At 47.0% G+C, this 12,352-nt stretch overlaps 21 non-coding genes across 21 annotated transcripts; all 21 read right to left on the bottom strand.

Annotated features, from left to right (window-relative positions):
* Positions 1 to 786: 786 nt before the first annotated feature.
* On the bottom strand, positions 787 to 859 carry TRNAV-UAC (transfer RNA valine (anticodon UAC)). The gene has a single exon. It is a non-coding gene; the product is annotated as a tRNA-Val (tRNA).
* A 385-nt stretch (positions 860 to 1,244) lies between these two features.
* Positions 1,245 to 1,316, bottom strand: TRNAP-CGG (transfer RNA proline (anticodon CGG)). The gene has a single exon. It is a non-coding gene; the product is annotated as a tRNA-Pro (tRNA).
* Positions 1,317 to 2,242: 926 nt separating this feature from the next.
* Positions 2,243 to 2,354, bottom strand: TRNAL-CAA (transfer RNA leucine (anticodon CAA)). Its single transcript has 2 exons — positions 2,317 to 2,354; positions 2,243 to 2,288 (listed from the first exon to the last, which is right to left on the bottom strand). It is a non-coding gene; the product is annotated as a tRNA-Leu (tRNA).
* Positions 2,355 to 2,643: 289 nt separating this feature from the next.
* TRNAV-AAC (transfer RNA valine (anticodon AAC)) lies at positions 2,644 to 2,716 on the bottom strand. Its single transcript has one exon. It is a non-coding gene; the product is annotated as a tRNA-Val (tRNA).
* Positions 2,717 to 3,102: 386 nt separating this feature from the next.
* TRNAP-AGG (transfer RNA proline (anticodon AGG)) lies at positions 3,103 to 3,174 on the bottom strand. Its single transcript has one exon. It is a non-coding gene; the product is annotated as a tRNA-Pro (tRNA).
* Positions 3,175 to 3,603: 429 nt separating this feature from the next.
* Positions 3,604 to 3,676, bottom strand: TRNAV-UAC (transfer RNA valine (anticodon UAC)). Its single transcript has one exon. It is a non-coding gene; the product is annotated as a tRNA-Val (tRNA).
* A 385-nt stretch (positions 3,677 to 4,061) lies between these two features.
* On the bottom strand, positions 4,062 to 4,133 carry TRNAP-CGG (transfer RNA proline (anticodon CGG)). The gene has a single exon. It is a non-coding gene; the product is annotated as a tRNA-Pro (tRNA).
* A 926-nt stretch (positions 4,134 to 5,059) lies between these two features.
* TRNAL-CAA (transfer RNA leucine (anticodon CAA)) lies at positions 5,060 to 5,171 on the bottom strand. The gene is made up of 2 exons: positions 5,134 to 5,171; positions 5,060 to 5,105 (listed from the first exon to the last, which is right to left on the bottom strand). It is a non-coding gene; the product is annotated as a tRNA-Leu (tRNA).
* Positions 5,172 to 5,460: 289 nt separating this feature from the next.
* TRNAV-AAC (transfer RNA valine (anticodon AAC)) lies at positions 5,461 to 5,533 on the bottom strand. Its single transcript has one exon. It is a non-coding gene; the product is annotated as a tRNA-Val (tRNA).
* Positions 5,534 to 5,919: 386 nt separating this feature from the next.
* Positions 5,920 to 5,991, bottom strand: TRNAP-AGG (transfer RNA proline (anticodon AGG)). Its single transcript has one exon. It is a non-coding gene; the product is annotated as a tRNA-Pro (tRNA).
* Positions 5,992 to 6,420: 429 nt separating this feature from the next.
* On the bottom strand, positions 6,421 to 6,493 carry TRNAV-UAC (transfer RNA valine (anticodon UAC)). The gene has a single exon. It is a non-coding gene; the product is annotated as a tRNA-Val (tRNA).
* A 385-nt stretch (positions 6,494 to 6,878) lies between these two features.
* TRNAP-CGG (transfer RNA proline (anticodon CGG)) lies at positions 6,879 to 6,950 on the bottom strand. Its single transcript has one exon. It is a non-coding gene; the product is annotated as a tRNA-Pro (tRNA).
* A 926-nt stretch (positions 6,951 to 7,876) lies between these two features.
* Positions 7,877 to 7,988, bottom strand: TRNAL-CAA (transfer RNA leucine (anticodon CAA)). The gene is made up of 2 exons: positions 7,951 to 7,988; positions 7,877 to 7,922 (listed from the first exon to the last, which is right to left on the bottom strand). It is a non-coding gene; the product is annotated as a tRNA-Leu (tRNA).
* A 289-nt stretch (positions 7,989 to 8,277) lies between these two features.
* Positions 8,278 to 8,350, bottom strand: TRNAV-AAC (transfer RNA valine (anticodon AAC)). Its single transcript has one exon. It is a non-coding gene; the product is annotated as a tRNA-Val (tRNA).
* Positions 8,351 to 8,736: 386 nt separating this feature from the next.
* Positions 8,737 to 8,808, bottom strand: TRNAP-AGG (transfer RNA proline (anticodon AGG)). The gene has a single exon. It is a non-coding gene; the product is annotated as a tRNA-Pro (tRNA).
* A 429-nt stretch (positions 8,809 to 9,237) lies between these two features.
* TRNAV-UAC (transfer RNA valine (anticodon UAC)) lies at positions 9,238 to 9,310 on the bottom strand. The gene has a single exon. It is a non-coding gene; the product is annotated as a tRNA-Val (tRNA).
* A 385-nt stretch (positions 9,311 to 9,695) lies between these two features.
* Positions 9,696 to 9,767, bottom strand: TRNAP-CGG (transfer RNA proline (anticodon CGG)). Its single transcript has one exon. It is a non-coding gene; the product is annotated as a tRNA-Pro (tRNA).
* Positions 9,768 to 10,693: 926 nt separating this feature from the next.
* Positions 10,694 to 10,805, bottom strand: TRNAL-CAA (transfer RNA leucine (anticodon CAA)). The gene is made up of 2 exons: positions 10,768 to 10,805; positions 10,694 to 10,739 (listed from the first exon to the last, which is right to left on the bottom strand). It is a non-coding gene; the product is annotated as a tRNA-Leu (tRNA).
* Positions 10,806 to 11,094: 289 nt separating this feature from the next.
* TRNAV-AAC (transfer RNA valine (anticodon AAC)) lies at positions 11,095 to 11,167 on the bottom strand. Its single transcript has one exon. It is a non-coding gene; the product is annotated as a tRNA-Val (tRNA).
* A 386-nt stretch (positions 11,168 to 11,553) lies between these two features.
* On the bottom strand, positions 11,554 to 11,625 carry TRNAP-AGG (transfer RNA proline (anticodon AGG)). Its single transcript has one exon. It is a non-coding gene; the product is annotated as a tRNA-Pro (tRNA).
* Positions 11,626 to 12,054: 429 nt separating this feature from the next.
* On the bottom strand, positions 12,055 to 12,127 carry TRNAV-UAC (transfer RNA valine (anticodon UAC)). Its single transcript has one exon. It is a non-coding gene; the product is annotated as a tRNA-Val (tRNA).
* Between the last annotated feature and the right edge of the window lie 225 nt (positions 12,128 to 12,352).

The following is a 12,352-nucleotide window of genomic DNA, read 5'->3' as shown; positions in this document are numbered from 1 at the left end:
TGAAAACTGCAGAGATATCAGCCAACATGCTTGCAATTAGACGTATTAAAAATTTACTTATGCAGGCATCGACAGACAAATATCTGATGCCTAAATGCCAGCAAGTACAGCTTGGGAAAGCATCACCTGGGACACACACAGACTAAGCATGAAGGCAGAAAAAGCATGGTGATCCATGTTTCTTATGAGGTTCAAAATATTTTGTGCAACAATGCGGCGAGTGTAATGAGAAATAGTCAGGCATTGTGAGTTTTGAGTAGGATTCGTATGTTTACCTCTGAAAAAGGGCTTGTCCGGGATTTGAACCCGGGACCTCTCGCACCCTAAGCGAGAATCATACCCCTAGACCAACGAGCCGAGGCACGCAAGAGTCACCTTTTGCAACGGCTCTGGGGGTTATTGGCAGCGAGTTGGTGAATGATTCACCCAAAGCAAGCAACTGCACATGCTGCTCTCTTCTGCAATATGGTTGCTGTCTTTTCCATGGCCGTCATCGAACAAGAAATGAAAATACCTCCATCCTTCAGACATTTTGTTTGCTCTAGGTGTATGCTCTCGGTGAGGACAATAAAACAATTTCTGCTCTCATGCCTTGCTTTCATCAAGTAGGCCCACCCTTCAGTACAAAAGGACGTGCAAACGAATGGCGCAAACTATCGTCACTTCTCTTTTTGAGCTGTCACTGATGCCCCTGGAGCACAGTACGTCACGCTGGTGAGGGATAGACAGCTTTCATTATCTCAGCTTTCCTCTAAGTTGAGAGAGTAAATGCAAACAATAAGCTGCTGTTTCTGCCCGGTCTCGAACCAGGGACCTTTCGCGTGTAAAGCGAACGTGATAACCACTACACCACAGAAACAGATACTCTTGCAGCAATCTTCTTGGCATGTAGTGGGCTGGAAAGCACAGACCAAGGGCCAATGTCCATGAATCTCAACGTTGGACCCTCCTTACCCGATCTCTTTCTTTGGAAGAAAGGAACGAGGACCACTTTTATTCCAAAAGGCGATTTTAAAACCATACCTGAAATCACGCTAGAAAAACACTTTGAATTTAATGTTCCTACACTGATGGTCCACCCCAGAAAAGCAGTTGCAAAGAAGTCCGGCACTGAAATTCTATACGCCAAAAGTGGGAAACAGCGTGCAGGGAAAGGAACTTTTTCACCATACACGGCGTCTTATAGCATTGAAAAGAAGAAATGGTCCTACATAATAAGCAGCCTAAAAATAATTCCACAACATGGGCTCGTCCGGGATTTGAACCCGGGACCTCTCGCACCCGAAGCGAGAATCATACCCCTAGACCAACGAGCCTGATTCCCCTGTCAGCAATTTGAACAATTTCTGATGCGTCTTTCAGAAACAAAGCAGTGCTATTTGGCTGCTCTCTCTCTATGTGAGCCACACAAAGTCATGTTTTCTCTCAAGGTGTTGTTTTTTTCACTCTTGCAAGGAAGGGATCAGCCGATATCCTAGCTGCCAGTGAGCAGAAAAAAGGCACTGATGAGAACTGCAGGCACTTTCTGGCACTTGTACTTCTCTGCAAGTCCTGGACCCTTGCCCCATTAACTTCCACCCCAGAAGCAAGGGAGGGCCTGCCAATTCTTGCTCCTAAGAAAGAGGTGTTTGATTCTTGGATTCAAACACGCTCGATCAGGCTCGGTCAGGCGAGATTTATATGAGTGGCTCGCAGGACTGAAACACTCACCTGGGAGACCCAGGGTGGCTGAATTCCCAGAATGGCCATTGTTGGGCAAGTCACCTCCTTTCCTCCTGCCTCAATCTAGAATTGGCTGCAAATCACAAGATAGAGTTCAATGTCCGTGTGTACTGCCTACTCCCAGCTACCTCTCTGTCTTCCTTATGTAAATTAAAATTCGCAAGGGGGGACCAATGACAATCTGCTCCTCCCACATAACCAGGAAGCCCTGTTGAACATGTCTGCCTGTGTTGTTGCAGGGACAGTGCCTTCTCCGCCCAAAAGGTAGCAGGAGAGCCTCACAACAAAGATGGGATCAACTGCTTAATGAGAAACCAGCACAGCAGTTAGTGTGATGGAGTGCAAATTTAACGGAAGGTGTGCCTGAGGTGTCCCTTCCAGGAATACATGGAATTGTGATTGAGGGCCCAGCCTGATCGTTGGTGGATTTCTCGTCATATGTTACAGGTCCGTGCAAAGATTGTGGTGTGTGGGGAATGCACTGCAAAAAACAGGACGATTTAAGGGTGTAAAAGAGACCTGTCAGAAGTGGGATTTGAACCCACGCCTCCATGAGGAGACCAGAAGTCTCAGTTGCACTGAAGATCAAGCTCTCTTGAGTCTGGCGCCTTAGACCACTCGGCCATCCTGACTGCCCTGGCTATGTACAGGTCTGACTCTTCTGTCTGCACTTGCCAATGTTTGCACTTACAGCGTTCGCAGCACTGTCACAGGTGTAAAGGCCCCACAATACACGATGGCATGATAAAATAAAAAGCTAGGCACAAGAGCGACCACTGATGGATGCGGATTACTTTGTTTCGTCTTGGAAAAGTAAAGGAAGTTTCCCACAGCTCGCTGGGTTCATGGACCGCCTCTTCTTAAGCTTGCATTGAGATAATAAGGTTTTAGAGGGTGCACATAAAAGCAGCTCATGCACAGTGTTTCTGCCCGGTCTCGAACCGGGGACCTTTCGCGTGTTAGGCGAACGTGATGACCACTACACTACAGAAACTAACTTGCTGTGTTTTACTGTTAAAGCAAGGTTCCTCTCAAGGATTCTCTCTACTTCTATTCTGCTGTATCAGCAGCCACTCAGAAAGCGAGGAGCAAGTGTGAAAACTGCAGAGATATCAGCCAACATGCTTGCAATTAGACGTATTAAAAATTTACTTATGCAGGCATCGACAGACAAATATCTGATGCCTAAATGCCAGCAAGTACAGCTTGGGAAAGCATCACCTGGGACACACACAGACTAAGCATGAAGGCAGAAAAAGCATGGATATCCGTTTTTCTTCTGAGGTTCAAAATAATTTGTGCAACAATGCGCCGAGTGTAATGAGAAATAGTCAGGCATTGTCAGTTTTGAGTAGGATTCGTATGTTTACCTCTAAAAAAGGGCTCGTCCGGGATTTGAACCCGGGACCTCTCGCACCCTAAGCGAGAATCATACCCCTAGACCAACGAGCCGAGGCACACAAGAGACACCTTTTGCACCGGCTCCGGGGGTTATTGGCAGCGAGTTGGTGAATGATTCACCCAAAGCAAGCAACTGCACATGCTGCTCTCTTCTGCAATATGGTTGCTGTCTTTTCCATGGCCGTCATCGAACAAGAAATGAAAATACCTCCATCCTTCAGACATTTTGTTTGCTCTAGGTGTATGCTCTCGGTGAGGACAATAAAACAATTTCTGCTCTCATGCCTTGCTTTCATCAAGTAGGCCCACCCATCAGTACAAAATGACGTGCAAACGAATGGCGCAAACTATTGTCACTTCTCTTTTTGAGCTGTCACTGATGCCCCTGGAGCACAGTACGTCACGCTGGTGAGGGATAGACAGCTTCCATTATCTCAGCTTTCCTATAAGTTGAGAGAGTAAATGCAAACAATAAGCTGCTGTTTCTGCCCGGTCTCGAACCAGGGACCTTTCGCGTGTAAAGCGAACGTGATAACCACTACACCACAGAAACAGATACTCTTGCATCAATCTTCTTGGCATGTAGTGGGCTGGAAAGCACAGACCAAGGGCCAATGTCCATGAAGCTCAACGTTGGACCCTCCTTACCCGATCTCTTTCTTTGGAAGAAAGGAACGAGGACCACTTTTATTCCAAAAGGCGATTTTAAAACCATACCTGAAATCACGCTAGAAAAACACTTTGAATTTAATGTTCCTACACTGATGGTCCACCCCAGAAAAGCAGTTGCAAAGAAGTCCGGCACTGAAATTCTATACGCCAAAAGTGGGAAACAGCGTGCAGGGAAAGGAACTTTTTCACCATACACGGCGTCTTATAGCATTGAAAAGAAGAAATGGTCCTACATAATAAGCAGCCTAAAAATAATTCCACAACATGGGCTCGTCCGGGATTTGAACCCGGGACCTCTCGCACCCGAAGCGAGAATCATACCCCTAGACCAACGAGCCTGATTCCCCTGTCAGCAATTTGAACAATTTCTGATGCGTCTTTCAGAAACAAAGCAGTGCTATTTGGCTGCTCTCTCTCTATGTGAGCCACACAAAGTCATGTTTTCTCTCAAGGTGTTGTTTTTTTCACTCTTGCAAGGAAGGGATCAGCCGATATCCTAGCTGCCAGTGAGCAGAAAAAAGGCACTGATGAGAACTGCAGGCACTTTCTGGCACTTGTACTTCTCTGCAAGTCCTGGACCCTTGCCCCATTAACTTCCACCCCAGAAGCAAGGGAGGGCCTGCCAATTCTTGCTCCTAAGAAAGAGGTGTTTGATTCTTGGATTCAAACACGCTCGATCAGGCTCGATCAGGCGAGATTTATATGAGTGGCTCGCAGGACTAAAACACTCACCTGGGAGACCCAGGGTGGCTGAATTCCCAGAATGGCCATTGTTGGGCAAGTCACCTCCTTTCCTCCTGCCTCAATCTAGAATTGGCTGCAAATCACAAGATAGAGTTCAATGTCCGTGTGTACTGCCTACTCCCAGCTACCTCTCTGTCTTCCTTATGTAAATTAAAATTCGCAAGGGGGGACCAATGACAATCTGCTCCTCCCACATAACCAGGAAGCCCTGTTGAACATGTCTGCCTGTGTTGTTGCAGGGACAGTGCCTTCTCCGCCCAAAAGGTGGCAGGAGAGCCTCACAACAAAGATGGGATCAACTGCTTAATGAGAAACAAGCACAGCAGTTAGTGTGATGGAGTGCAAATTTAACGGAAGGTGTGCCTGAGGTGTCCCTTCCAGGAATACATGGAATTGTGATTGAGGGCCCAGCCTGATCGTTGGTGGATTTCTCGTCATATGTTACAGGTCCGTGCAAAGATTGTGGTGTGTGGGGAATGCACTGCAAAAAACAGGACGATTTAAGGGTGTAAAAGAGACCTGTCAGAAGTGGGATTTGAACCCACGCCTCCATGAGGAGACCAGAAGTCTCAGTTGCACTGAAGATCAAGCTCTCTTGAGTCTGGCGCCTTAGACCACTCGGCCATCCTGACTGCTCTGGCTATGTACAGGTCTGACTCTTCTGTCTGCACTTGCCAATGTTTGCACTTACAGCGTTCGCAGCAATGTCACAGGTGTAAAGGCCCCACAATACACGATGGCATGATAAAATAAAAAGCTAGGCACAAGAGCGACCACTGATGGATGCGGATTACTTTGTTTCGTCTTGGAAAAGTAAAGGTAGTTTCCCACAGCTCGCTGGGTTCATGGACCGCCTCTTCTTAAGCTTGCATTGAGATAATAAGGTTTTAGAGGGTGCACATAAAAGCAGCTCATGCACAGTGTTTCTGCCCGGTCTCGAACCGGGGACCTTTCGCGTGTTAGGCGAACGTGATGACCACTACACTACAGAAACTAACTTGCTGTGTTTTACTGTTAGAGCAAGGTTCCTCTCAAGGATTCTCTCTACTTCTATTCTGCTGTATCAGCAGCCACTCAGAAAGCGAGGAGCAAGTGTGAAAACTGCAGAGATATCAGCCAACATGCTTGCAATTAGACGTATTAAAAATTTACTTATGCAGGCATCGACAGACAAATATCTGATGCCTAAATGCCAGCAAGTACAGCTTGGGAAAGCATCACCTGGGACACACACAGACTAAGCATGAAGGCAGAAAAAGCATGGATATCCGTTTTTCTTCTGAGGTTCAAAATAATTTGTGCAACAATGCGCCGAGTGTAATGAGAAATAGTCAGGCATTGTCAGTTTTGAGTAGGATTCGTATGTTTACCTCTAAAAAAGGGCTCGTCCGGGATTTGAACCCGGGACCTCTCGCACCCTAAGCGAGAATCATACCCCTAGACCAACGAGCCGAGGCACACAAGAGACACCTTTTGCACCGGCTCCGGGGGTTATTGGCAGCGAGTTGGTGAATGATTCACCCAAAGCAAGCAACTGCACATGCTGCTCTCTTCTGCAATATGGTTGCTGTCTTTTCCATGGCCGTCATCGAACAAGAAATGAAAATACCTCCATCCTTCAGACATTTTGTTTGCTCTAGGTGTATGCTCTCGGTGAGGACAATAAAACAATTTCTGCTCTCATGCCTTGCTTTCATCAAGTAGGCCCACCCTTCAGTACAAAAGGACGTGCAAACGAATGGCGCAAACTATCGTCACTTCTCTTTTTGAGCTGTCACTGATGCCCCTGGAGCACAGTACGTCACGCTGGTGAGGGATAGACAGCTTCCATTATCTCAGCTTTCCTATAAGTTGAGAGAGTAAATGCAAACAATAAGCTGCTGTTTCTGCCCGGTCTCGAACCAGGGACCTTTCGCGTGTAAAGCGAACGTGATAACCACTACACCACAGAAACAGATACTCTTGCAGCAATCTTCTTGGCATGTAGTGGGCTGGAAAGCACAGACCAAGGGCCAATGTCCATGAAGCTCAACGTTGGACCCTCCTTACCCGATCTCTTTCTTTGGAAGAAAGGAACGAGGACCACTTTTATTCCAAAAGGCGATTTTAAAACCATACCTGAAATCACGCTAGAAAAACACTTTGAATTTAATGTTCCTACACTGATGGTCCACCCCAGAAAAGCAGTTGCAAAGAAGTCCGGCACTGAAATTCTATACGCCAAAAGTGGGAAACAGCGTGCAGGGAAAGGAACTTTTTCACCATACACGGCGTCTTATAGCATTGAAAAGAAGAAATGGTCCTACATAATAAGCAGCCTAAAAATAATTCCACAACATGGGCTCGTCCGGGATTTGAACCCGGGACCTCTCGCACCCGAAGCGAGAATCATACCCCTAGACCAACGAGCCTGATTCCCCTGTCAGCAATTTGAACAATTTCTGATGCGTCTTTCAGAAACAAAGCAGTGCTATTTGGCTGCTCTCTCTCTATGTGAGCCACACAAAGTCATGTTTTCTCTCAAGGTGTTGTTTTTTTCACTCTTGCAAGGAAGGGATCAGCCGATATCCTAGCTGCCAGTGAGCAGAAAAAAGGCACTGATGAGAACTGCAGGCACTTTCTGGCACTTGTACTTCTCTGCAAGTCCTGGACCCTTGCCCCATTAACTTCCACCCCAGAAGCAAGGGAGGGCCTGCCAATTCTTGCTCCTAAGAAAGAGGTGTTTGATTCTTGGATTCAAACACGCTCGATCAGGCTCGATCAGGCGAGATTTATATGAGTGGCTCGCAGGACTGAAACACTCACCTGGGAGACCCAGGGTGGCTGAATTCCCAGAATGGCCATTGTTGGGCAAGTCACCTCCTTTCCTCCTGCCTCAATCTAGAATTGGCTGCAAATCACAAGATAGAGTTCAATGTCCGTGTGTACTGCCTACTCCCAGCTACCTCTCTGTCTTCCTTATGTAAATTAAAATTCGCAAGGGGGGACCAATGACAATCTGCTCCTCCCACATAACCAGGAAGCCCTGTTGAACATGTCTGCCTGTGTTGTTGCAGGGACAGTGCCTTCTCCGCCCAAAAGGTGGCAGGAGAGCCTCACAACAAAGATGGGATCAACTGCTTAATGAGAAACCAGCACAGCAGTTAGTGTGATGGAGTGCAAATTTAACGGAAGGTGTGCCTGAGGTGTCCCTTCCAGGAATACATGGAATTGTGATTGAGGGCCCAGCCTGATCGTTGGTGGATTTCTCGTCATATGTTACAGGTCCGTGCAAAGATTGTGGTGTGTGGGGAATGCACTGCAAAAAACAGGACGATTTAAGGGTGTAAAAGAGACCTGTCAGAAGTGGGATTTGAACCCACGCCTCCATGAGGAGACCAGAAGTCTCAGTTGCACTGAAGATCAAGCTCTCTTGAGTCTGGCGCCTTAGACCACTCGGCCATCCTGACTGCCCTGGCTATGTACAGGTCTGACTCTTCTGTCTGCACTTGCCAATGTTTGCACTTACAGCGTTCGCAGCAATGTCACAGGTGTAAAGGCCCCACAATACACGATGGCATGATAAAATAAAAAGCTAGGCACAAGAGCGACCACTGATGGATGCGGATTACTTTGTTTCGTCTTGGAAAAGTAAAGGAAGTTTCCCACAGCTCGCTGGGTTCATGGACCGCCTCTTCTTAAGCTTGCATTGAGATAATAAGGTTTTAGAGGGTGCACATAAAAGCAGCTCATGCACAGTGTTTCTGCCCGGTCTCGAACCGGGGACCTTTCGCGTGTTAGGCGAACGTGATGACCACTACACTACAGAAACTAACTTGCTGTGTTTTACTGTTAGAGCAAGGTTCCTCTCAAGGATTCTCTCTACTTCTATTCTGCTGTATCAGCAGCCACTCAGAAAGCGAGGAGCAAGTGTGAAAACTGCAGAGATATCAGCCAACATGCTTGCAATTAGACGTATTAAAAATTTACTTATGCAGGCATCGACAGACAAATATCTGATGCCTAAATGCCAGCAAGTACAGCTTGGGAAAGCATCACCTGGGACACACACAGACTAAGCATGAAGGCAGAAAAAGCATGGATATCCGTTTTTCTTCTGAGGTTCAAAATAATTTGTGCAACAATGCGCCGAGTGTAATGAGAAATAGTCAGGCATTGTCAGTTTTGAGTAGGATTCGTATGTTTACCTCTAAAAAAGGGCTCGTCCGGGATTTGAACCCGGGACCTCTCGCACCCTAAGCGAGAATCATACCCCTAGACCAACGAGCCGAGGCACACAAGAGACACCTTTTGCACCGGCTCCGGGGGTTATTGGCAGCGAGTTGGTGAATGATTCACCCAAAGCAAGCAACTGCACATGCTGCTCTCTTCTGCAATATGGTTGCTGTCTTTTCCATGGCCGTCATCGAACAAGAAATGAAAATACCTCCATCCTTCAGACATTTTGTTTGCTCTAGGTGTATGCTCTCGGTGAGGACAATAAAACAATTTCTGCTCTCATGCCTTGCTTTCATCAAGTAGGCCCACCCTTCAGTACAAAAGGACGTGCAAACGAATGGCGCAAACTATCGTCACTTCTCTTTTTGAGCTGTCACTGATGCCCCTGGAGCACAGTACGTCACGCTGGTGAGGGATAGACAGCTTTCATTATCTCAGCTTTCCTATAAGTTGAGAGAGTAAATGCAAACAATAAGCTGCTGTTTCTGCCCGGTCTCGAACCAGGGACCTTTCGCGTGTAAAGCGAACGTGATAACCACTACACCACAGAAACAGATACTCTTGCAGCAATCTTCTTGGCATGTAGTGGGCTGGAAAGCACAGACCAAGGGCCAATGTCCATGAAGCTCAACGTTGGACCCTCCTTACCCGATCTCTTTCTTTGGAAGAAAGGAACGAGGACCACTTTTATTCCAAAAGGCGATTTTAAAACCATACCTGAAATCACGCTAGAAAAACACTTTGAATTTAATGTTCCTACACTGATGGTCCACCCCAGAAAAGCAGTTGCAAAGAAGTCCGGCACTGAAATTCTATACGCCAAAAGTGGGAAACAGCGTGCAGGGAAAGGAACTTTTTCACCATACACGGCGTCTTATAGCATTGAAAAGAAGAAATGGTCCTACATAATAAGCAGCCTAAAAATAATTCCACAACATGGGCTCGTCCGGGATTTGAACCCGGGACCTCTCGCACCCGAAGCGAGAATCATACCCCTAGACCAACGAGCCTGATTCCCCTGTCAGCAATTTGAACAATTTCTGATGCGTCTTTCAGAAACAAAGCAGTGCTATTTGGCTGCTCTCTCTCTATGTGAGCCACACAAAGTCATGTTTTCTCTCAAGGTGTTGTTTTTTTCACTCTTGCAAGGAAGGGATCAGCCGATATCCTAGCTGCCAGTGAGCAGAAAAAAGGCACTGATGAGAACTGCAGGCACTTTCTGGCACTTGTACTTCTCTGCAAGTCCTGGACCCTTGCCCCATTAACTTCCACCCCAGAAGCAAGGGAGGTCCTGCCAATTCTTGCTCCTAAGAAAGAGGTGTTTGATTCTTGGATTCAAACACGCTCGATCAGGCTCGATCAGGCGAGATTTATATGAGTGGCTCGCAGGACTGAAACACTCACCTGGGAGACCCAGGGTGGCTGAATTCCCAGAATGGCCATTGTTGGGCAAGTCACCTCCTTTCCTCCTGCCTCAATCTAGAATTGGCTGCAAATCACAAGATAGAGTTCAATGTCCGTGTGTACTGCCTACTCCCAGCTACCTCTCTGTCTTCCTTATGTAAATTAAAATTCGCAAGGGGGGACCAATGACAATCTGCTCCTCCCACATAACCAGGAAGCCCTGTTGAACATGTCTGCCTGTGTTGTTGCAGGGACAGTGCCTTCTCCGCCCAAAAGGTGGCAGGAGAGCCTCACAACAAAGATGGGATCAACTGCTTAATGAGAAACCAGCACAGCAGTTAGTGTGATGGAGTGCAAATTTAACGGAAGGTGTGCCTGAGGTGTCCCTTCCAGGAATACATGGAATTGTGATTGAGGGCCCAGCCTGATCGTTGGTGGATTTCTCGTCATATGTTACAGGTCCGTGCAAAGATTGTGGTGTGTGGGGAATGCACTGCAAAAAACAGGACGATTTAAGGGTGTAAAAGAGACCTGTCAGAAGTGGGATTTGAACCCACGCCTCCATGAGGAGACCAGAAGTCTCAGTTGCACTGAAGATCAAGCTCTCTTGAGTCTGGCGCCTTAGACCACTCGGCCATCCTGACTGCCCTGGCTATGTACAGGTCTGACTCTTCTGTCTGCACTTGCCAATGTTTGCACTTACAGCGTTCGCAGCACTGTCACAGGTGTAAAGGCCCCACAATACACGATGGCATGATAAAATAAAAAGCTAGGCACAAGAGCGACCACTGATGGATGCGGATTACTTTGTTTCGTCTTGGAAAAGTAAAGGAAGTTTCCCACAGCTCGCTGGGTTCATGGACCGCCTCTTCTTAAGCTTGCATTGAGATAATAAGGTTTTAGAGGGTGCACATAAAAGCAGCTCATGCACAGTGTTTCTGCCCGGTCTCGAACCGGGGACCTTTCGCGTGTTAGGCGAACGTGATGACCACTACACTACAGAAACTAACTTGCTGTGTTTTACTGTTAAAGCAAGGTTCCTCTCAAGGATTCTCTCTACTTCTATTCTGCTGTATCAGCAGCCACTCAGAAAGCGAGGAGCAAGTGTGAAAACTGCAGAGATATCAGCCAACATGCTTGCAATTAGACGTATTAAAAATTTACTTATGCAGGCATCGACAGACAAATATCTGATGCCTAAATGCCAGCAAGTACAGCTTGGGAAAGCATCACCTGGGACACACACAGACTAAGCATGAAGGCAGAAAAAGCATGGATATCCGTTTTTCTTCTGAGGTTCAAAATAATTTGTGCAACAATGCGCCGAGTGTAATGAGAAATAGTCAGGCATTGTCAGTTTTGAGTAGGATTCGTATGTTTACCTCTAAAAAAGGGCTCGTCCGGGATTTGAACCCGGGACCTCTCGCACCCTAAGCGAGAATCATACCCCTAGACCAACGAGCCGAGGCACACAAGAGACACCTTTTGCACCGGCTCCAGGGGTTATTGGCAGCGAGTTGGTGAATGATTCACCCAAAGCAAGCAACTGCACATGCTGCTCTCTTCTGCAATATGGTTGCTGTCTTTTCCATGGCCGTCATCGAACAAGAAATGAAAATACCTCCATCCTTCAGACATTTTGTTTGCTCTAGGTGTATGCTCTCGGTGAGGACAATAAAACAATTTCTGCTCTCATGCCTTGCTTTCATCAAGTAGGCCCACCCATCAGTACAAAAGGACGTGCAAACGAATGGCGCAAACTATTGTCACTTCTCTTTTTGAGCTGTCACTGATGCCCCTGGAGCACAGTACGTCACGCTGGTGAGGGATAGACAGCTTCCATTATCTCAGCTTTCCTATAAGTTGAGAGAGTAAATGCAAACAATAAGCTGCTGTTTCTGCCCGGTCTCGAACCAGGGACCTTTCGCGTGTAAAGCGAACGTGATAACCACTACACCACAGAAACAGATACTCTTGCATCAATCTTCTTGGCATGTAGTGGGCTGGAAAGCACAGACCAAGGGCCAATGTCCATGAAGCTCAACGTTGGACCCTCCTTACCCGATCTCTTTCTTTGGAAGAAAGGAACGAGGACCACTTTTATTCCAAAAGGCGATTTTAAAACCATACCTGAAATCACGCTAGAAAAACACTTTGAATTTAATGTTCCTACACTGATGGTCCACCCCAG

The sequence above is a fragment of the Triturus cristatus genome, chromosome 10 (genome assembly GCF_964204655.1).
Source record: "Triturus cristatus chromosome 10, aTriCri1.1, whole genome shotgun sequence".
NCBI classification, from domain to species: Eukaryota; Metazoa; Chordata; class Amphibia; order Caudata; family Salamandridae; genus Triturus; species Triturus cristatus.
This window is presented reverse-complemented; position numbering and strand designations above follow the sequence as displayed.